Source organism: Urocampus carinirostris, chromosome 6 (genome assembly GCF_059441175.1).
Source record: "Urocampus carinirostris isolate Australia breed hairy pipefish chromosome 6, RoL_Ucar_1.0, whole genome shotgun sequence".
NCBI lineage: Eukaryota > Metazoa > Chordata > Actinopteri > Syngnathiformes > Syngnathidae > Urocampus > Urocampus carinirostris.
Genome location: NC_142354.1, coordinates 42,699,251 through 42,722,977, shown reverse-complemented (window position 1 = coordinate 42,722,977; position 23,727 = coordinate 42,699,251). Strand labels below are relative to the sequence as shown.

At 39.7% G+C, this 23,727-nt stretch overlaps 1 protein-coding gene across 2 annotated transcripts in view; it reads left to right on the top strand.

The window, feature by feature from the left end:
* The first annotated feature begins 1,437 nt into the window (after positions 1-1,437).
* The window catches only part of slc41a1 (solute carrier family 41 member 1), a 90,831-nt gene continuing 68,541 nt past the window's right edge, over positions 1,438-23,727 (top strand). The window contains exon 1 of one of the 2 annotated variants that reach the window (XM_088339046.1): positions 1,438-1,665. The gene's annotated coding sequence lies outside the window, so the exon portion shown is untranslated. Of the gene's footprint in view, positions 1,666-3,359; positions 3,763-23,727 lie in introns of those variants that run through there. The other variant, XM_088339047.1, reaches the window with a different exon arrangement.

Below are 23,727 nucleotides of genomic sequence, written 5' to 3'. Positions count from 1 at the left end.
AACAGAGTTGAAATTTGATTGTTTTGAATGTTTTTTTTTAATTCTCACAAAATCTGTGTTTTTGTTGTATTACTGTTAATATTCTGGTACCTCATTCAGTTGTTAAGTCATGGGCGTCCGCGACTGTCTTTTTCGTTTGGCACTTTATGGGCTTCAGCGCTTGCCGTAGTTTAAGTGAATTTGTAAGCGCTGAAGGTAAGATGTGCCCAATATCAGTTGGATAAAAAAATGCATATTTTGCTAGACATATGAGCTGCTTCCGCAAATTATTTTTGTATATAAAGATAAATAAGTTGTGCTAAATGATGTATATTAAAAAAAAAGCACTAAATAAGAAGTAAAGCAATACAGCTTGAAACGATGATGCAACGTGTTTTGATGCAAACACGCCACGAGGTGCGGCCTGTTGAGTGATGACCCGTTTTTTGTATCTTTAATCTCATCTCATCTCATCAGCCGTACCGCTTATCCTCATTAGGGTCGCGGGGGGGGCTGGAGCCCATCCCAGCCATCTCCGGGCACTGGGCAGGGGACACCCTGAACTGGTTGCCAGCCAATCGCAGGGCACACAGGGACAGACAACTCATTCGCTCATTCACACCTAGGGACAATTTGGACCGGCCAATTCACCTGAAATGCATGTTTTTGGAACGTGGGAGGAAACCGGAGTGCCCGGAGGAAACCCACGCAAGCATGGGGAGAACATACAAACTCCGCACAGGAAGTCTGGAGCTGGATTTGAACCCAAGCAGGAGGTTCCCATGACATGAACTGTGCCGCACAAGCGCTAACCACTGCGCCGCCGCGCTGCCCTGTATCTTTAATATTTTAGATAATTGCAGTCGTGAACAGATGCCCCTGACTTTTGTATTGTTCTGTTTACTGAATGCAGGTACGTGGGAAAGTTATGTTCATTGTTATTATGGAAGTTTCATTACTAATGTGCTCGCATGTTGTCTGCTTGCCGTAGCTTGAGTGAATTTGTAAGCGCTGAAGATAATTGCAGTCGTGAACAGATGCCCCTGACTTTTGTATTGTTTTGTTTACTGAATGCAGGGAATAAACCCAGAGACTGTGAAACCTTGGGTCGTGCATGAAAGAGGGTCGCTACATTTGGATTTATTTTCATTTTTTTTCTGTCGCATTTTACGTTAGTTATGCCGGAGATCAAAGAGATCAAAGCCAGGAGAGAAAGCTTACCACGTGTTGTGAGTCATCATTCGATTCATATTAAGTTTCTTTTGTTTTTTATTAGCATATTTGGTATTGGAGTCATCCAAAAGTCATTGAAAGTAATCCGGTTAAAGTAACCCTACCCTGCACCGGACACGGAGCAGTCATAGCAGCTCGCAAGCAGGAGCGGCGTTGGCGTCCCGTCAGCTGCAAAGTGCACAAGGAAAAAGGGGGAAAGGGGGAAAGGGAGGGCTCGCCTTCGCCTTCTGGCTTGTCGCAAGACTGCATCGGAGACGCGCATCTGAACAGGAACGTGACGGACGAGTTGAGGGAGTTTAACAATTAACTATCGTCCGTCACCGGAACCGTATTTAAGGCGTGCGCGCCGACATCCGCGCCTCAGCCCGAGCGCGTAACCGCGGGGGAGGTGGACGCCGGACACATGCAGCTCAGCTCGCCGGAGTCGGACCGAGCCTCGACGGACATAAAAAGGTAAAAACTGTGGCTTCAATGGCGCAATGTTCCCTCTCCGTGAACGCATCACGTGTAGGGGAATGTCTAGCCTCCCCCGCTATTCGCGAATTATGAGTGATGGGAATTCCGGCTGTTTTTTGAGAACTGACTCTTTCGGCTTGGCTCACAAAAAAGAGCCGGCTGTTTTGGCTCCCGAACGGTTCCTCAGATTTATTTTAGTTTTTAATAAACGCTGTTGTTTTTTACATTCAATGAACTTTTACCTATTTTAAACTTACAAATTGTTTATACTAAGCAAACAACACACAGATGATGCCTTTCATGTTGACCAATCACCTTAAAGAGGGACAGAAAGAAATGAAATGATCTGCATTTCTATAGCGCTTTTCAAGTCAATGACTTCCCAAAGCGCTTTACAATGTGCTCCACTCTTCCCAATAGCGGCCTTGCAGCCATGTAAGGCGCTAACCTGCTTATTGGGGGTATTAAGGGTTCAGTGTCTTACCCAAGGACACTTCGACATGTAACACGGACGAGCTGGGATTCGAACTAGGATCCCTTGATCCCAAGACGAGCGCTCTACCTCCTGAGCTACTGCCGCCCCAAGGAAAGATAGAGATAGATAGATACTTTATCCATCCCCGTAGGGATATTCACACTTCCAGCAGTATCCTTGTGTTGAAAATAAAACAATAATAAAGTAAAAGGAATATAATACATAAATACCCAATGCAACGTGTTGATATAGAGTATTTAAATAGTGCTACATAAAATACACACTGTAATAAAAACACAGTGATATGCAACGTGGGGGTGTGCTTTAATGTGGGCCTTTACTCCGCCGGGTGGAGTTAAAGAGCCTCATGGCATGAGGAAGAAATGATCTCCTCAGTCTGTCCGTGGAACAAGATTGTGACAGCAGTCTGTCGCTGAAGCTGCTCTTCCGTCTGGAGATGAAGTGAGGGAAAAGAACGAGAAAATGAGAGGCAGAGAAAGAAAGAGAAATGATTAGAAAGGTAAGTACTAAAAGAGAATAAGAGAGGCAGATAGAGAGAGATACAGATGAAGAGGGGCAGTGGCTCAGGAGGTAGAGCGCTCGTCTTGGGATCAAGAGATCGCGGTTCGAATCCCGGCTCCTCCGTGTTACATGTCGAAGTATCCTTGGGTAAGACACTGAACCCCTAATACCCCCAATAAGCAGGTCAGCGCCTTACATGGCTGCACGGCCGCTATTGGGAAATGTGAAGCACACTGTAAAGCGCTTTGGGAAGTCTTGACTTGAAAAGAGCTACATAAATTCAGATCATTTCATTTCATTTCAAGAGAGAAAGCACGAAAGACCGAAAAGGGCAGAATTAGACAGAACGATGAGAAAGTAAGAAAAAAATCAGGTCGAGAGAGAGAATTGCGGATAAATTGAAAGGGAGAACGAGAAAAATAAAGAAATTAGAGAGAAAGAAAGAGTGAAGTCGAGAGAAAAAACAGGAGACGGATAGAGAGAAAAATAAAAAGAGAGAAAAATGGTGAGAATGAAAGAGAAACGGCCAGAAAAGGAGAGAAAGAGTTCAAGAGAAGCAAAGGAGCCGGCTCCTTATTGATAAGGAGCGAGCTGTCGTTGCTCACTTCAAAAAGCCATCTCGTTCGCGAACGACCCATTACTCCTCGGTGTATGCATGACGCGTGAGTGAATGTCGAGCCTCCCTCGCTATTCGCGATGAATCCCCCGCACAAGTCGCAGGTGTCATGTTCGGACCACTGCGAACGGGTTAAAAAGAGGCACGCTGACGCTGTCGCAGAGGCTGACTTTCAAAGAAAGCCAGAAGAGAAAGCTTCCTGCCCTCCATGAAGAATAGAACAGGAGAGCTGCTCTATTCAGTCCAGAGCAGGGAGCACTAATTTACGCCTTTGCCATGTTGGGTTTGCCTGGGATTGGTCCGGACTACTAAACAGGACCGTTTGAGAAGGGATCAACGCGATCTTGGACGATGTCGCAACGTATGAACTGGGGATAACTGCGTCAGGTCAACTGTAAGATAAACTGAATTTTTCCTGTGTACCCAACCATCACGTTGATGTCAGGTTATGAAAGCACCTGCACCTTTACAACATTTTAAGGTGGGGATTTTTTTTTATCATAGATGTTGATAAGTTTATAGCTTAGTAGACACCTAAAAAAAGGAGAGAAGGCATCAATGAATGTTGAATTTGCAAGGAGAGCATGAGAGGTCTGTAATAAAAACCCTCACGATTCCAAATCTGTTCTAAAAGCTATTGGGTACCTATCGTAAAAAGTCAGGATTGTTTGCAAATGAAAAACTTGTTGATACATTCAATGTTCCCTGTAATTTTCCTTACGGGTCTGAGCGTTCACGCAGTCGGTGAGCAACGCTTGAAACAACAGTGAGCAACGGCAATCCCAAGTGTGGCAACTAAGTCATTATCAAACATGTCCAAAATTTGACATCAAGTTACATTTTGCTGAGTTTCCGGCAATGAAAAAAAAATGTTTTTCCTGGTATCTTTTGACGCATAATGCTAACATTTTTGGGGGCTTATTTAGTCGGTTGCACAATACACAACTCTATTTAATCACATTTTTTTAGTGGAAGTAGTCTTTTTGTTCTCTATTTACTTTTTTCCTTTGTTTCTTTTCTTTTTTCCTGGCTTTTTTCTGAATTTTTCCTTCTTTTTTCTCTTCCTTTTGTTTCCTTTTTCTCAGCTTTTTACTAATTTTTAATTTTGGTATTTTTTTCTTTTTTGTTCTATTCCCCATTCCTTTAAGTCATTTCGTGCATAATTTTACACCATATTTGGCCATATAGGGATGAAAGAAGCAATAACAACCTGAAGAGCCGATTAGGACCCGAAAGAGCCTTTTAGTAAGCCGAGCCGAAGAAGCCGGTTCTCGAAAAACTCTACTGACTTTACTCAACTTCGTTCTACTTCGACTCGACTTCAAAATACCGCATTTAGAACACAGCGTCAGGGGAACCCTTGCATTTTTACCTTCATGCACTGTCACTTTGACTTAATTCGCTTCTCAATTAGCAATTTCGAGCCCTGATTTTTGTGCGCTGGCTAGATTTTCTTGTGCGCTGAGAATGTGCAGGCAGTGCGCGATTGCGCACGCGCGCAGCTTAGAGGGAACATTGGATCCATTTATAGTTTGGTAGACTCTCAAAATAAGGAGTGAAGACATCCATGGATGTCTAATTTGCAAAGAGAGCGGGAGAGGTCTGTAATAAAAACCCTCACAATGACAAATTCTAAATCAATTCTAAAAGCCATTGGTTACCTATCTCAGAACGTCATAATCGGTTGCAAACATGGTACTTGTTGACAAATGTGTAGTTTGGTAGACACTCCAAAACAAGAGAAGACATCAATGCATTTTAAATCTGCAAAGAAAAAAGGAGAGTACTGTACAAAAAAAAACCTTTTAAATGCCAAATTCCAGATATGTTCTAAAAAGCATTGGGTACTGATCTCATAGTCATAATTGTTTGCAAACATGATAGTGGTTGACATGTTTATAGTTTAGTAGATCCTCAAAAAAAGGAGAGAAGACATCAATGAATTTTAAACCTGCAAGGAGATAATGAGAGGTCTCTACAAAAAACCCTTGCAATGCTAAATTTCAAATCTGTTCTAAAAGCCGTTGGGTACCTATCCCATAAAGTCGTGATTGTTTGCGACAAACTACTTGTTAATAAATTTATAGTCTGGTAGACACACAAAATAAGGAGAGAAGACATCAAGGCATTTTAAATCTGCAAAGAAAAAAGGAGAGTACTGTACAAAAAAAACCTTTAAATGCCTCATAACGTCATAATTTTTGCAAACATGATACTGGTTGACATGTTTATAGTTTAGTAGATGCTCAAAAAAGGAGAGAAGACATCAATTGATTTTGAACTTACAAGGAGAACAGGAGATGACTTTAAAAAAAAGACAATCTTGCCAAATTCTGAATCAGTTTTAAAAGCCATTGGGTACCTATCTCATAACATCATAATTCTTAGTGAAAACACGATACCTGTTAGTATGTTTATAGTTTCGTGGACAATCAAAAAAAGAGAAGACATCAATTAATGTTGCACTTGCAAGGAAAACAGGAGAGCACTCTACAAAAAAACACCACAATGCCAAATTCTAAATGTATTCTAAAAGCCTTCACCAAGGCCTTTCTTTTTATTAAATCCCCTAGGATAGAAAAAGCAGATGGGCCCTAAGAGGTGAAAAAATAATTGAAAACGCCTTGTGAAAAAAAAAAAAAAAATTACCGTATTTTCACATTTAAAAAAGGTCATAAAATCTGCTATTTTAGTTTACGGCTCCTTTGTATAATATATACTGTATATATATAATAAACTGCTCTAGCGATCGCCTTGGATTTCCGTTTTCGTAAAAGTTTGCGACTGTTATTTTTTTGGTTTGTTTTTACTTATGGAGGTGCGTAAAAATATTGTCGAGTGGTTAGGTTAGCATCAGGGTTGGGTAGGCTTACTTTAACTGGATTACTTTCAATTACTTTTGGATTACTCCAATACCAAATATGCTAATGCTAATAAAATGACAAAATTTTGTGCAGGCTTGGGGCGTAACGGAATACATGGAACGGCAAAAATGATGTTCGTTTTGTTTCTGTGGCATTTGATGTTCGTTTTGCCGGAGATCAAAGAGATCAAAGCCAGGAGAGAAAGCTTACCACGTGTTGTGAGTCATCATTTGATTCATATTGAGTTTCTTTTGTCTTTTATTAGCATATTTGGTATTGGAGTCATCCAAAAGTAATTGAAAGTAATCCAGTTAAAGTAACCCTACCCAACCCTGATTACTGTTAATATTCCGGTACCTCATTCAATTGTTAAGCCATGCCCAATATCAGTTGGATTAAAAAAATGCATATTTTGCTAGATATAGGAGCTGCTTTCACAAATTATTTTTGTAATTAAAGATATATAAGTTGTGCTAAATGATGTATAATAAAAAAGCACTAAATTAAAAGTAAAGTAGTTTCGATGCAAACACGCCACGAGGTGCGGCCTGTTGAGCGATGAGCCGTTTTTTTGTATCTTTAATATTTTAGATAATTGCAGTCGTGAACAGATGCCCCTGATTTTTGTATTGTTTTGTTTACTGAATGCAGGTACGTGGGAAAGTTATTTTCATTGTTATTATTAAAGTTTTACTATTAATGTGCTCGCATGTTGTCTGTTTGCCGTAGCGTCAGCTAATTTGCATCGCGCTGAAGATGATTGCAGTCGTGAACAGATGCCCCTGACTTTTGTATTGTTTTGTTTACTGAACGCAGGCAATAAACCGAGTAACTGTGAACTCTTGTGTCGCTAACCCTGGTTAGCATGTATGCTGATGTTAACAGTGCATAATAGTCAAAATAACAAACAACAGTAAGAATAGTAGTCAAAATGGCAATCCATGCATCCTATGCAAGCTTCTTTGCAGGTGTCTAATATTAAAACCAGTATACAGCATCCCTGCTATGACTCCGCTTATTTTTCAAGATTTCGCTACTTCACAGATTCGCATCGAGCTTTTGATTCCGCCTTGTTATGTGAAACAAAGGGTCTCAAACTAGCGGCCTGCAGGGCATTTGCAGATAATTTAGGGCCTCTGCCAAAAGCGGGTTTAATGGTAGTGCAAGGTTTATATGGATTCTAATGCTAATGTTTAAGCTAGAAGTGTGTGCAGTTCAATTATTGGTCAGTTTTAAGTTTAGTTTACTAAACACTTAAAGTAAGTAGGGAAGATCTCATTGGCAATGTTCCCTGTTTTTTTCTATTTTTTTTAATTCCTTAAAAAAAAATCTCATTGGGTTTATTTTCTCCTAGCTGTTACTTTTTTCTTTTTGTTCTCTATTGACTTTTTTTTCCTTTGTTTCTTTCTTTTCTTTTTTTCTGGCTTTTTTTTCAGAATTTTTCCTTCTTTTTTCTCTTCCTTTTGTTTCTTTTTTTTTTTCCTCAGTTTTTCTCTACTTTTTCATTTTGGTATTTTTTTCTTTTTTGTTCTATTCCCCCTTCCTTTAAGTCATTTTGTGCGTAATTTTACATAATATTTGGTCATATAGGGATGAAAGAAGCAAAAACAACGTGAAGAGTCGCTTAGGACCTGAAAGAGCCGGTTCCTTTTAGTGAGCCGAGCCGTAGAAGCCGGTTCTTGAAAAACTCGACTGACTTTACTCAACTTCGTTCTACTTCTACCTTGACTTCCAAATACCGCATTTAGAACACAACGTCAGGGGAACCCTTGTATTTTGACCTTCATGCACTGTAACTTTGACTTAATTCGCTTCTTAATTAGCAATTTTGAGCCTTGATTTTTGTGAGCTGGCTAGATTTTCTTGTGCGAGGAAAAGCTCTGGGTAGTGCGCAATTGCGCACGTGCGCAGCTTAGAGGGAACAATGCTCATTCGATTTCAAACTTGCAAGGAGAACAGGGAGAGCCCAAACCTCTAAGAAATTCCAAACCTGGTTTAAAAACCCTCCCCTAAACCTTTTGTTTTTCTTAAATCCGCTAGGTTACAAAATGCAGATCCAACCATAAGGTTGTGGAATCAAAGAACAGCAATATGATTTGCAGATAGCGACAGTGATGCAAACAGTGCAAAATAGTCAAAATAACGAACTGGTACCTTTGTCCAATATTAAAATCAGAATACAGTAATCGCTTGCCATACTCTTGTTTTTTTGGTTTCGCTACTACTATTATTATCGTGAATTGTGTTCTGTGTAACAACCCTCAATCACGCGCGACACAAGAGTTCACAGCCACTTGGTTTATTGCCTGCATTTAGTAAACAAAACAATACAAAAGTCAGGGGCATCTGTTCACGACTGCAATTATCTTCAGCGCTTACAAATTCACTCAAGCTACGGCAAGCAGACAACATGCGAGCACATTAATAGTGAAACTTTAATAATAACAATGAACATAACTTTCCCACGTACCTGCATTCAGCAAACAAAATAATACAAAAGTCAGGGGCATTTGTTCACGACTGCAATCATCTAAAACATTAAATATACAAAAACGGGACATCACTCAACAGGCCGCACCTCGTGGCGTGTTTGCATCGAAACATGTTGCATCATCGTTTCAAGCTGCATTACTTTACTTTTAATTTAGTGCTTTTTTTAATATACATAATTTAGCACAACTTATATATCTTTAATTACAAAAATAATTTGTGAAAGCAGCTCCTATATCTAGCAAAATATGCATTTTTTTATCCAACTGATATTGGGCATGACTTAACAATTGAATGAGGTACCGGAATATTAACAGTAATCAGGGTTGGGTAGGGTTACTTTAACTGGATTACTTTTGGATTACTCCAATACCAAATATGCTAAAAAAAGACAAAAGAAACTAAATATGAATAAAATGACTATATTTTGTGCAGGCTTGGGGAGTAATGGAACACATGGAACGGCAAAAATGATGTTGGCAAGCTGCTTGGATTTATTTTCATTTTGTTTCTGTCGCATTTGATGTTAGTTATGCCGGAGATCAAAGAGATCAAAGCCAGGAGAGAAAGCTTACCACGTGTTGTGAGTCATCATTTTATTCATATTTAGTTTCTTTTGTCTTTTATTAGCATATTTGGTATTGGCGTCATCCAAAAGTAATGAAAAGTAATCCAGTTAAAGTAACTCTACCCAACCCTGACAGTAATACAACAAAAACAGATTTTGTGAGAATTCAAAAAAACATTCAAAACTCTACTACATCTGCATTCTGAATTAGTAAAAAGTCTCCCTACTTATTATCATTTAACAGTAGAGGAGTTAATTGTAAAAAAAAAAAAAAAACTAACATTAATACATTACTTGTATTTGTTAAACAAGTGCTTGGGCCTGTAAAAGGGGTTTGCTTTTTGGTCATAGGGTTATTATATTGTAAAATCTATCCATCTATCTACCTTGGTCATATCCCTCAAGAGGGGTGACCGACAGCAAGACACACACATACAATAACAAAGGAAATAAAAGGGAAATAAATAGCATAAAAAGCACACAAATTCTTTTGGACCATGGCCAACCCAATTGCCCAAACGCCCAAACAAGTTAGGCACCTCGCCACCCAAGTTGGTCATGCTTTCGTCCCTCCAGATGAAACGGGACACCAGGAAGCGGCCATGTCACTCGGGTCAGGGTGACACAACACACTCTTTTGTTCAACAGCAGGGCCCGACAGCTTTCACTGGTTTACCCCTGCTGCATCATACGGGTGCCCAGCCCATCCTTAAGAACGCATCCACAATCCCACTATCCTTTCACAACACCACTCCTTTCTATCACTAACAAGAGCTCTAGCTTCCATTAAATTTAGACCTCTTTCCTGCCGTGCACTCATAACACCATCCATCCACGTCAATGGCGGCCTTCCTCTTGGTCTCCTTCCATTGACTTCTGCTCTGTAGATCCACTTCAACATTCGCCCCTCATCCATCCTCTCCATGTGTGGAAAACCGAACGGGGAATTTTCTTTGCCATACGCTTGCTCAGTTCCACTACTACTCCAGTTCTGTCTCTCACAATTTCATTTCTCAATCTATCCAATCTTGTCACCCCTAACATAGTCCTCAAACACTTCATCTCAAAAACATTCAATTTCCTTCTTAAATCTGCGTTCAGGCTCCAAGTCTCTGCACCATACAACACAGTCAGCACAAGCAGACTCTCATACAGTCCCCTCTTAACATCCATACTCATACTCTTGTCGTTCATCACTCTCGTTAGTGCTTCCTTGATTGACTCTGTGCAATACCTCACACTCCATTCCACCAACTGCAGCCACATCACAACCCAAGTACCTAAAGCTTGAATTAGCTAATTATTTATTTATTTATTATTATTATTTATATATATATATATATATATATATATATATATATATATATATATATTGTGAAATAATTGTAATAAAAAAAAATAAAGGGTTGGACTTCACAGGTTTTAACCCCAGCGATAAACAAAAGATCACTGAAAACTTATCAGCTCCACCTTTTGAAAACAACGTGTTCTCAAAGTGTTACTGAAGATTTGGCTATCGAAATAAAAAATTAGCTTACGACAATATCTTCATTTGTTTTTTGAGATGATTAAAAAACCTTGGCGTGTTAAAAGAGTTGACCATTAGCCAAAACTAATGTCGGAAATGAGAACTTCAAGCGATGTTTTTGAAGCCAAGGAAGGGAAAATCTTGCTACTCCGGATTTGCCGCTTCTGCCGGTTGATGTTCGTCTTACCGTAAGAATGTCGCCCGTCAAGATTTTAACCACGGTCGAATGTAGTGGTTGAGAAACGATGCAATTCGAACATCTCTCTTGATAAATATATCGCCACAAATATTTCAAAGAACAATACCTGCAAAATAAATCATTTGTTGACCTTTTGTTTTGATTTCATGGTATTGTTTATTTGAAAGGGGCAATGCACGTTTACGGGCATTGGTGCAACCTGCGTAAATGTGCCAAAGTTAGCATACAGCCAATGTTCCCTGTAATTTTCCTTACGGGTCTGAGCGTTCACACAGTCGGTGAGCAACACTTGAAACAACAGTGAGCAACCATAATCCCAAGTGTGGCAACTAAATCATTATCAAACATGTCCAAAACTTTAAAAATCAAGTTACATTTTGCTGAGTTTCCGGCAATGCAAAATTATTTTTCTCTTTTGAATGCAACACAAACTTTTACTTCTTTTTTCGGTGTTTTTTTCTACTTTTTTTTTTAAATTTCTTTAAAAAAAATATCATTGTGTTTATTTTTTCCGAGCTGTTACTTTTTTCTTTTTGTTCTCTATTTATTTTTTCCTACATTTCTTTCTTTTCTTTTTTTCTGGCTTTTTTCTAAATTTTTCCTTCTTTATTTCTCTTCCTTTTGTTTCTTTTTTTCTCAGCTTTTCACTACTTTTTCATTTTGGTGCTTTTTTTCTTTTTTGTTCTATTCCCCCCTTCCTTTAAGTCATTTTCTGCATAATTCTACATAATATTTGGTCATGTTGGGATTAAAGAAGCAAAAACAACCTGAAGAGCCGTTTAGGACCCGGTTCCTTTTAGTGAGCCGAGCCGAAGAAGCCGGTTCTCGAAAAACTCTACTAACTTTACTCAACTTCGTTCTACTTCGACTCGACTTCAAAATACCGCATTTAGGACACAACGTCAGGTGAACCCGTGTATTTTTACCTTCACGCACTGTAACTTTGACTTAAGTCGCTTCTTAATTAGTCATTTTGAGCCCTGATTTTTGTGCGCTGGCTAGATTTTCTTGTGCGCTGAGAATGTGCAATCAGTGTGCAATTGCGCACACGCGCAGCTTAGAGGGAACACTGCATACAGCTAGTTTACAATCCAATCCATTGACATATAACACAACATAAACACAGCACATCAACAATTAAAACAGTACAAATCTTTACAATTCTGCATTTGATAAACAGTCTGCTTCAGGGGTCTCCAACGTGGTGCCTAAGGACCTGTTCTGAAAATAGCTCACCAGTGCTGGTTCATTTTGATTTTCTAGTAAAATGATTGTTTTAATTTTTGACTGAGTCTATTTGACCCTACTTTCACATAAGTATGGTAATAACATGGTAACAACATAGTAATAACATACGTTGTTATAATACAAATGCCTATCAAAATGGTTGCCCTTTGCGCTAATACGTAACAAAAAGTAGCTCTCAGCTTAAACGGTTGGAGATATCTGGTCTAGAGTACAACAATTTTAGGTAACTCTAAACTGTTTTTTAAACTATACTACAAAAGTAAAAGTTGTTGTTTCCCGTATTAAGTGAGGGATTCCATTTTAGATTATAAATACTTTTTAGGGTCTTGTATTTTCACTCCATCTTGATTTTAATTGCAGTACCGTAAATTCCAGACTATAGAGTGCACCTGATTATAAGCCGCACCCACCACATTTTAAGAGGAAACCCGATTTTGTACACACACAAGCCGCACCTGTATATAAGCTGCATGCGCCCACATTTAAACATGTAACATCAACACAAAATTAACCCAAACCCGACTTCAAGTCCCGCGATTGAAACTAAATGTCCTTCATCAAAGTACACAGTTAAAAAATCTCAGCCGGCAAAATGAACGGAAAATGATACCGGTACTTATTTTTTGATGCAGACCTGCAGAGTCTGGGTCCCGTTGAAAGTAATCCAAGGAAAAAAGTGTATATTTCCAAAGGTAAGGGTGGGAAAAATATATCAGATGAACACATTTACTCACACAACTCCTTTTTCTTTAACCAACTTTTTACCCCCCTCTTCTTTCTTTGTCTGTCCCTCACCTTTAGCGGTCCCACTTAAACTCGGCACCCCGTGTTTGTTCCGCCCCTCATTTTTCGTTCACACGTGCAAAACATATCAGAATAAGTGTCTAAAATAAATACAAATAAATACATTACAAAAATATACAGTTGCAAATAGATATTGTACACGGGTTACACATATTTACAAAGAAAGACGGTACACCGAGAGAGTTTTCAAAGCTTTAATAATAATAATACAGCTTTGACAGGGCAGTCAATGGTAGCAACACTCGAGCGCCGCTGGTGGCCGTTAGAAAAATGACATAAATTGGCCGCATCACTGAATAAGCCGCAGGGATGAAAGTTTGGGAAAAAAGTAGAGAAAGATTTTAACACAAATACTTCAGGTATTTTCGTTGTATGTAAGGAAAAGACGTATGTGTGACGTCATAATAACTTATACGCGTGTGCGAAGCCCTGAATAACAACTGTTCTGCTCCCTGCAAGCGTCGTGAGAGGGATTTGGACTGGTCCATAGGAACATACCACTTCTCCCTCCCCCGTCTGTACAGCGGTATTAAAACTACAGATTTGCATTCTGCCTCATTACTTTAGTCAATAGTAGATCAATATCTTTAAAATGAAATAAAATGAAATGATCTGCATTTCTATAGCGCTTTTAAAGTCAATGACTTCCCAAAGCGCTTTACAATGTGCTCCACATTTCCCAATAGCGGCCCGTAAGGCGCTAACCTGCTTATTGGGGGTATTAGGGGTTCAGTGTCTTACCCAAGGACACTTCGACATGTAACACGGAGGAGCCGGGATTCGAACTGGGATCCCTTGATCCCAAGACGAGCGCTCTACCTCCTGAGCTACTGCCCTAATACCTACCCGAATAATAATAGCTAATAGCTTTTTAATAGCTATTTAATAGCTTTAATAGCTCTCTCACGCTCCTTTCCTCAAGGTGTTAAAAAAGAGAATTTTATCGCCGAACCAGATGTACTCATAAAAAGAGCCACACTTGGCTCGCGAGCCATACATTCCTCACCCCTGGGTTATGGGCTGCTTTCTTTCAGCTCGTTCCAAATGTGAAGTGGGATTTAAATAAGAGCTGATACAACTCCCCAAAAAGAAATAGCTCAGTTCATAGGTGTCATTGTACCAGTTTCTGCAAAAGGGCTGTTTTCATTTCCTACTTTGCTTAATTTTTCTGCATCTGAGTACCGCGGGTGTACAGTGGGACCTCGGTTATCGCGGTTAATGGGGAGCAAAACCACCCGCGAAAAGTGAAAATCTGCGATGTAGCGGCGCCTCTTCAAAAAAAAATAAAAAAAATATTATTTTTTATTTTATTTTTTATTTTATTTTTTATTTTATTTTTTATTTCATTTTTTATTTTATTTTTTATTTTATTTTTTATTTTATTTTTTATTTTATTTTTTATTTTATTTTATTATTATCATTTTTTAGACCCGGTTAATGGGGACCAAAACCACCTGCGAAAAGTGAAAATCTGCAATGTAGCGGCGCCCCTTCAAAAATAATAATAAAAATTATTATTTTTTATTTTATTTTTTATTTTATTTTTTATTTTATTTTTTATTTTATTTTTTATTTTATTTTTTTATTTTATTTTTTATTTTATTTTTTATTTTATTTTTTATTTTATTTTTTATTTTATTTTTTATTTTATTTTATTATTATTATTTTTTTAGACCCGGTTAATGGGGACCAAAACCACCTGCGAAAAGTGAAAATCTGCCATGTAGCGGCGCCCCTTCAAAAATAATAATAAAAATAATATTTTTTTATTTTATTTTTTATTTTATTTTATTGTTATTGTTTTTTAGACCCGGTTAATGGGGACCAAAACCACCCGTGAAAAGTGAAAATCCGCGATGTAGCGGCGCTCCTTCAAAAAATAATAATAATAGTAATAATTTTTTATTTTATTTTATCATTATCATTTTTTAGACCCGGTTAATGGGGACCAAAACCACCCGCAAAAAGTGAAAATCTGCGAAGTAGCGACGCCCCTTTAAAAATGCTTTTTTAAAAAAAAAAATTTTTATTCTATTATTATTATTTTTTAGACCTGCGAAGCTCTGAACCCGCGAACGTGGAACCACGAAATAGCGACGTTCCTTCAAAAATGCTTTAAAAAAAAAATCTCTTTTTTTTTTTAAATTATTTTATTCTATTATTTTTATTTTTTAGACCCGCGAAGCTCTGAACCCGCAAACGTGGAACCATGAAGTAGCGATGCCCGTTCAAAAATGCTTAAAATATTTTTATTTTTTTATTTTAATTATTTTATTTAATTATTATTATTTTTTAGACCTGCGAAGCTCTGAACCCGCGAACGTGGAACCACGAAGTAGCGACACCCTTTCAAAAATGCTTAAGAAAAAAAAAAAATAATAATAAATATATATATATATATATATATATATACGTGTCCTGGGCCGCCCCCGGGGCCTCCTGCCGGTGGGACATGCCCGGAACACCTCCGAGGGAGGCGTCCAGGAGGCATCCTTATTAGATGCCCGAGCCACCTCAACTGGCTCCTCTCAACGCGGAGGAGCAGTGGCTCTACACCGAGTCCCTCCCGGATGACTGAGCTTCTCACCTTATCTCTAAGGGAGAACCCAGCCACCCTGCGGAGGAAACTCATTTCGGCCACTTGTATCCGGGATCGAGTTCTTTCGGTCATGACCCAAAGTTCATGACCATAGGTGAGGGTAGGAACGTAGATCGACCGGTAGATCGAGAGCTTTGCCTTTCGGCTCAGCTCCCTCTTCACCACGACAGACCGGTACAGGGTCCGAATGACGGCAGAGGCTGCACCGACCCGTCTGTCGATCTCCCGTTCCATTCTACCCTCACTCGTGAACAAGACCCCAAGATACTTGAACTCCTCCACTTGGGGCAAGACCTCCTCCCCGACCCGGAGGGAGCATACCACCCTTTTCCGACTGAGAACCATGGCCTCGGACTTGGAGGTGCTGATCCCCATCCCGGCCGCTTCACACTCGGCTGCGAATCGCTCCAGCGAGAGCTGAAGATCACGGCTTGAGGAAGCCAACAGCACCACGTTATCTGCAAAAAGCAGTGACGCAATGCTGAGGCCCCCAAACCGGACTCCATCCCCGCCAAGCCTGCGCCTAGAAATTCTGTCCATAAAAGTTATGAACAGAATCGGTGACAAAGGGCAGCCCTGCGGAGCCCAACCCTCACCGGGAACGAATCCGACTTAGTGCCAGCAATGCGGACCAGACTCTGGCACCGGGCATACAGGGACCGCACAGCCCGGATAAGACTGTGCGGTACCCCATACTGCCGAAGCACCCCCCACAGGGCCTCCCGAGGAACACGGTCGAATGCCTTCTCCAAGTCCACAAAACACATGTAGACCGGACAGGCAAACTCCCATGCACCCTCAAAGACCCTGAAGAGTGTATAGAGCTGGTCCAGTGTTCCACGGCCAGGACGAAAACCACACTGTTCCTCCTGAATCTGAGATTCGACTTCCTGGCGGACCCTCCTCTCCAGTACCCCTGAATAGACCTTACCAGGGAGGCTGAGAAGTGTGATTCCCCTGTAGTTGGAACACACTCTCCGGTCCCCCTTCTTAAAGACGGGAACCACCACCCCAGTCTGCCAGTCCAGAGGCACTGTCCCCGATGTCCACGCGATGTTGCAGAGGCGCGTCAACCATGACACGCCCACAACATCCAGAGCCTTAATGAAGTCCGGGCGGATCTCATCGACCCCCGGGGCCCTGCCACCGAGGAGTTTTTTGACAACCTCGGTGACTTCAACCCCAGTGATACGAGAGCCCAACCCAGAGTCCTCAGGCTCTGCTTCCCCAGAGGAAGACGTGCCGGTGGGATTGAGGAGGTCTTCGAAGTACTCCGCCCACCGATTCACAACGTCCCGGGTCGAGGTCAGCAGCGCCCCATCGGCACTATACACAGTGTCGATGGCACACCGCTTTTCCCCCCCTAATATATATATATATATTTTTTTATTTTAATTATTTTATTCTATTATTATTATTTTTTTAGACCTGCGAAGCTCTGAACCCGCGAACGTGGAACTACAAAGTAGCGACGCCCCTTCAAAATGCTTAAATTTTTTTTAAATTTTAAAAAAATTATTTTATTCTATTATTATTATTTTTTAGACCTGCAAAGCTCTGAACCCGCGAACGTGGAACCACGAAGTAGCGACGCCCCTTCTTAAATGCCCCCCAAAAAAATAGATGGATATATTTATTGTTTTTTTTAAATTATTTTAGATAGATAGATAGATAGATAGATAGAATGATAGATAGATAGATAGATAGATACTTTATTCATCCCCGGAGGGAAATTCACATTTCCAGCAGCATCCCTGAGCTGAGAACAGTACAATAATAAAGCCAAAAGAATACAATATACAAATACCGAGTGTGACGTGCAAATGCCCACTGTAGCGTGTTATATAGAGTAACTAAATAGTGCTACACAGAATACATATTGCAGTAAGATTCGGTAATATCCAATGTAGGTGGTGTGGTTTAATGTGGGCCTTTACTCTGCCGGGTGGAGTTAAAGAGCCTCATGGCATGAGGAAGAAAAGATCTCTTCAGTCTGTCCGTAGTACAAGACAGTGACAGCAGTCTGTCGCTGAAACTGCTCTTCTGTCTGGAGATAATGCTGTGTAGTGGATGCGATGGATTGTCCATGATTGACCTCAGCTTTTTCAGTGCTCGTCTCTCAGCTACTGTTGTTAGGCTGTTTTATTTTATTATTATTTTTTTTAGACCTGCGAAGCTCTGAACCCGCGAACGTGGAACTACGAAGTAGCGACGCCCCTTCAAAATGCTTAAATTTTTTTTAAATTTTAAAAAAATTATTTTATTCTATTATTATTATTTTTTAGACCTGCAAAGCTCTGAACCCGCGAACGTGGAACCACGAAGTAGCGACGCCCCTTCTTAAATGCCCCCCAAAAAAATAGATGGATATATTTATTGTTTTTTTTAAATTATTTTAGATAGATAGATAGATAGATAGATAGAATGATAGATAGATAGATAGATAGATACTTTATTCATCCCCGGAGGGAAATTCACATTTCCAGCAGCATCCCTGAGCTGAGAACAGTACAATAATAAAGCCAAAAGAATACAATATACAAATACCGAGTGTGACGTGCAAATGCCCACTGTAGCGTGTTATATAGAGTAACTAAATAGTGCTACACAGAATACATATTGCAGTAAGATTCGGTAATATCCAATGTAGGTGGTGTGGTTTAATGTGGGCCTTTACTCTGCCGGGTGGAGTTAAAGAGCCTCATGGCATGAGGAAGAAAAGATCTCTTCAGTCTGTCCGTAGTACAAGACAGTGACAGCAGTCTGTCGCTGAAACTGCTCTTCTGTCTGGAGATAATGCTGTGTAGTGGATGCGATGGATTGTCCATGATTGACCTCAGCTTTTTCAGTGCTCGTCTCTCAGCTACTGTTGTTAGGCTGTTTTATTTTATTATTATTTTTTTTAGACCTGCGAAGCTCTGAACCCGCGAACGTGGAACCACGAAGTGGCGACGCCCCTTCAAAAATGCTTAAAAAAAATGTTTTTTTAAAAAATATATATTTTATTTTATTATTATTATTTTTTAGGCCCGCGAAGCTCTGAACCCGCGAAGTCGCGAGATCCCACTGTACGCCCAAAGCCTGATTTTTGTCTTCCCCCACAAACTTTGTCGCTGGTGAAATGATTTTCTCCCGCAACGGTGGCATCCCCTTTGACCAATTTCAACAAAGTCAACTCTGGATGGTGCAATCTGACACGGATGCCCTTGGACCTCCTTGACCTTAAATATCTTAGGAGGTTCTTCTGCTGTTTTCTTTCCATTCATATTAGCCGTCATCAATCTCCCCCCTGCAGCCGTGTCCTGGGAGCTTGGCTCCGGTCCCATGCTCCTTAAATTTCTGCATAAGAGATGCAACCGTAGAGATAGGACACTCCAGCGGCTTAGAGATGGTCTCGTAATCTTGACCTTTCAAAACAGTGTCTTCAATTTTCTTCCAAAGAAAAGTTGTTTTTCTTTCATCTGTTTCCCTTGTGTTTTCACAGCAGTGTTCGGTGCATCTGAAAAAAGGCATTAGTTACAGTTACTAGTTCTATATATCTATCTCTCTATCCCTCTATCCCTCTATCTAGACATATATCTATCTAGACATAGATAGATAGATAGATAGATAGATATCTATCTATCTATCTATCTATCTATCTATCTATCTATCTATCTATCTATCTATCTATCTATCTATCTATCTATCTATCTATCTATCTATCCATCTAGACATGTATCTATCTATCCATCTAGACATGTATCTATCTATCTATCTATCTATCTATCTATCTATCTATCTATCTATCTATCCATCTAGACATGTATCTCTATCTATCTAGACATGTATCTCTATCTATCTAGACATGTATCTCTATCTATCTATCTATCTATCTAGACATGTATCTCTATCTATCTATCTATCTATCTATCTATCTAGACATGTATCGCTATCTATCTATCGATCTAGACATGTAGATCTATCTATCTATCTATCTATCTATCTATCTATCTATCTCTATCATCTGCACCGCTTATCCTATGTAGGGTCCTGGGCCCCATCCCAGCTATCTTCAGGCAGTGTGCAGGGGACACCCTGAACTGGTTGCCAGCCAGTCGCAGCAGTTACTAGTTACTTCATTTAAAAAATAATTGCGTTACCCCCCTGAAAACTGACACCAACAAGTAGCGTGCTACTCTGAAAATAACTTTTTTACCATATATACTCACATTGAAGCCGACCCCCCTGAAACTGCTTGAAAATACTCACTTAATAAAACAAGAGAAAGAAAAAAATGTACACCAACCTGTGCAAGTGGTAAAGCCTTATTATTTCTTAGCTTGTGCAATCTTGGGAGCTCGTAAACGAACACAGCTGAGACACTCCATATCAATTTTGTCTTTTGTCTTCCTCCATTTCTAGGTACTGACCAAGACGTTTAATTTTTTTTCTTTCAGGCATGGTGTATTCGTAAAATTGATCTAAAGCCATATCCCCTTCGTGGGAGGTGACTCGTTAAGAGCACACTTACCTCACCAAACATTCATTCCCCTTCGCTCTTCCCAACCTGACACCGAACATTAAGCCCCTAGCATAACAAGGGGCATTTTTCTGTATTTGCAAATGTTTTTGTTTTCATATATTCATATTATTAAGATTATTTTTTTAAATGTCACGCAGAAGAAAACACTTACGCATTTGGAGTATTTTAACATGAATGATCAAATACGTGCTTGAAAAAGGGACAACGCTTGTGCGGCACAGTTCATGTCATGGGAACCTGTCGTGGGTTCAAATCCAGCTCCAGACTTCCTGTGCGGAGTTTGTATGTTCTCCCCGTGCTTGGTTTCCTCCGGGCACTCCGGTTTCCTCCCACATTCCAAAAACATGCATTTCAGGTGAATTGGCCGGTCCAAATTGTCCCTAGGTGTGAATGAGCGAATGAGTTGTCTGTCCCTGTGTGCCCTGCGATTGTCCGGCAACCAGTTCAGGGTGTCCCCTGCCCACTGCCTGGAGATGGCTGGGATGGGCTCAAACCAATAAGTAACACTATTTTACTCGCAGCCTCAGTATATTTTGGTTAGAGACCCCTAGACTTAAATCCATCCATCGATCCATTATCTGCACCGCTTGCATTCATTCTCTAGTCAGCTATTTGGCCACATTCAGCGCAACAGAGGAGGTGAATTTTACCATGTGGGGGAATTGCACCACTCTTTTCTGTTGCGTTAAAATGAACACAGAACAGTGCAAATGATATGAGTCGGTTACGATGGGGGGCAGAAAGATGCTAGGTGGAGCAAAAAAGGCCAGGAAAAGGATGAAAAAAAGTGTTAGAAGAAGGACTGTTATCAAATATTTCACTCATCTTCTACTTGTCATCTGTGTGTACCTGTGTTTTGTGTTACATATTTGCATAATTTAGACGTTAAGTAGCTCTTCTCACTCAAATAAGCTTGTAGTATTGGTAATTCTGTCTCTTTTTTGAGATTCGGATTGTTTTCGTGGCTTTTATCCATATATTAAACAATATTATGTAACATTATGCACAAAATTACTTTTCGGGGACAGATAAAGCTAAAAGAGAAAATGAAAAAAGAAGCAACAGAAGAAAAAAATAAATGAAGGCAAAAAGAGACAAAAAAGAATACGGGAAGAAAAAAGAAGTAAAATTCTTGAATCATCAAAATAATTCAATGGAAATGAGAAAATAAGAAAAAGAGGGAACATTTTTGAAAAAAAGAAGAAAGAAAGCTTGGGGGAAAAATAAAACAAAAGAAGAAAAAAACAGGTCCTCTCACAGAATAAGCTCCTCACAGATGCCGATTATGTCATTGGGCTGGCGTATAAGTTCCTGTTGACCCTTTCCTGTACTCAGGTTGCATGTGAGCGGAGCTTCTCTGCTTTAAAATGTGTGAAAACTAAGCTGAGAAGCTCACTGTTACAGAAACCTTTGGCGGCCTTCATGCTGATGTACACCGAAAAGAGAATTATCATGTCTATCGGCCAAGGGGTCTCAAACTCAATTTACTTTGGGGCTCACAGAGCTCGGGTTTGAGTGAGGCGGGGGCAAATCTTGTTTTCCACAAAAAAAATCTGATAAAAACATTACTCTGTATGTGTGGCCCCTTTAAAACGTTTCTTTATTCAACTCATAGAATAGAATAGAATAGAATATACCGTATTTTCCGCACTATAAGGCGCACCGGGTTATAGGGCGCGCCCTGAAAAAAAAGTTTTTGGTCCTATTTTTGACATACATAAGACGCACCGGATTATAAGGCGCTACAATGGGAACGTGGACAAAACAGTCAGATAGTTCAGTCCAACTTATTACCCCCTTAACATTCCCAAAGCTTGCAAAGACGCAAATACGTGTCGAGAACACGTGCGGATGCGGTGTCCGTACGATGTCACTCAAATGCATCGTTCCATCATTCGGGAGGTTAAAGTCTTGGGATTCAAGAAATGCCAACCATTCCTTAGTTTCTATTTTCTTTTTCGCTCGCAACTTTACTGTGCATATGACAATAAACACTTGGAATTGAGTTGAATTTAAAAATAGACACTCCATTCCATCCATTATCTGCACCGCTTATCACAGAAACATCGAGTTCAGTCTGAAACAAGATACAGGGATAATATATATAGCCGGAGTAGCTCACCGAAGTCGTTGTGTTCATAATAATGTGCAGCCGTGGTCCTCTTATATCCGTGAGTTTAGTAAATCCAGGAGAATAAAATATTTACAAATACAAAATAGTTAAAAAATGCTTTCTGTATGCCGTCAGCCACGTGCTATACGCATTCATCTTTTTTGGCCAATTGCAGGCTTTGTTTTGCCGTTTAAGCCAATGCCAGCCTGTAAATGATAAAAAGGATCCTCCCCTTGACCTCCAAATAACTTTAGCCAATAGCGATCCATTCAAATGATGATTGACACATTGGTTAGCCAATGAAACGCCGGTAAATAAATCCCAGCATACACCGCGGACTACTTGGCGTTCGGGGGAAAATCTAGTCGGCGGCTGCAAGTTAGTTGCAAGACTTTGCGAATTAATGTTGATCCATAAATAAGCCGCACTGTATTATAGGGCGCATGGTCAGCTTTTGAAAAAAATAAAGGCTTTTAGGTGCGCCTTATAGTGCGCAAAATACGGTACCTTTATTGTCATTGTTACAAAATGGGTTAACATATTGTGACAACGAAATTGGGCATGGCACTCCAGGTTCACACATTCATAGTGAGGTAAAAAACCCAAGAAGATAAAGGAACAGAGAAGATTTGCTCAGGTTTTTGAGTTTGAGTTGCATTTTTTTTTAAATACTCATAGGTCGAGAATTAACATATTGTGTTTTCTGCTAACCAATCAACATATACCTGGATTTCTTTCCAATCAAATTGCATCTTAAGAGCTGGCTGCTCTTCCATTCATTCAAATTCCTCCTCTATGGCTAAAGTGGGCCGGCTTTGGGTAGAAAACTCCCGGGTTGAAAAAGGGGCCCACTAAGGCCCTGCTGACTCCTAACTGCCGCTAACATTCAGTCCTGTTGCTTGCGGAAGTTTATCTTTGCTAGCACAAAACATTTAAAGGGACGCTTGAGAATCTTGGGAATTGCTATCCTTCGGGCATCTTTAGTAAAACCTATTTAAATTGTTTCTTTTTATGATCCAGTGGCCTCGAGTTGGGAATTCTTACATTCCATTAAAAAAACAACATAAATGGGCTGTGAAACAATGTTCTATGTGATTATAAAAATGGTTGTAGAAAGAAAAGCATTTCAAATGATTGACCTTAAAAATGTTTTATTTGACTATGACTCAGAGGAGATGATGAAAGAAGCTATTAAAAAAACATTTTATAATTATCAACAGGGTTGGGTAGGGTTACTTTAACTGGATTACTTTCAATTACTTTTGGATTACTCCAATACCAAATATGCTAATAAAAGACAACAGAAACTAAATATGAATACAATTACTTACAAATTGCTGTTTGGATTTTTTTTCATTTTGTTTGTCGCATTTTATGTTCGTTTTGCCGGAGATCAAAGCCAGGAGAGAAAGCTTACCACGTGTTGTGAGTCATCATTTTATTCATATTTAGTTTCTTTTGTCTTTTAATAATAATAATAATAATTTCCTTTGTATTGTCATTCTTTG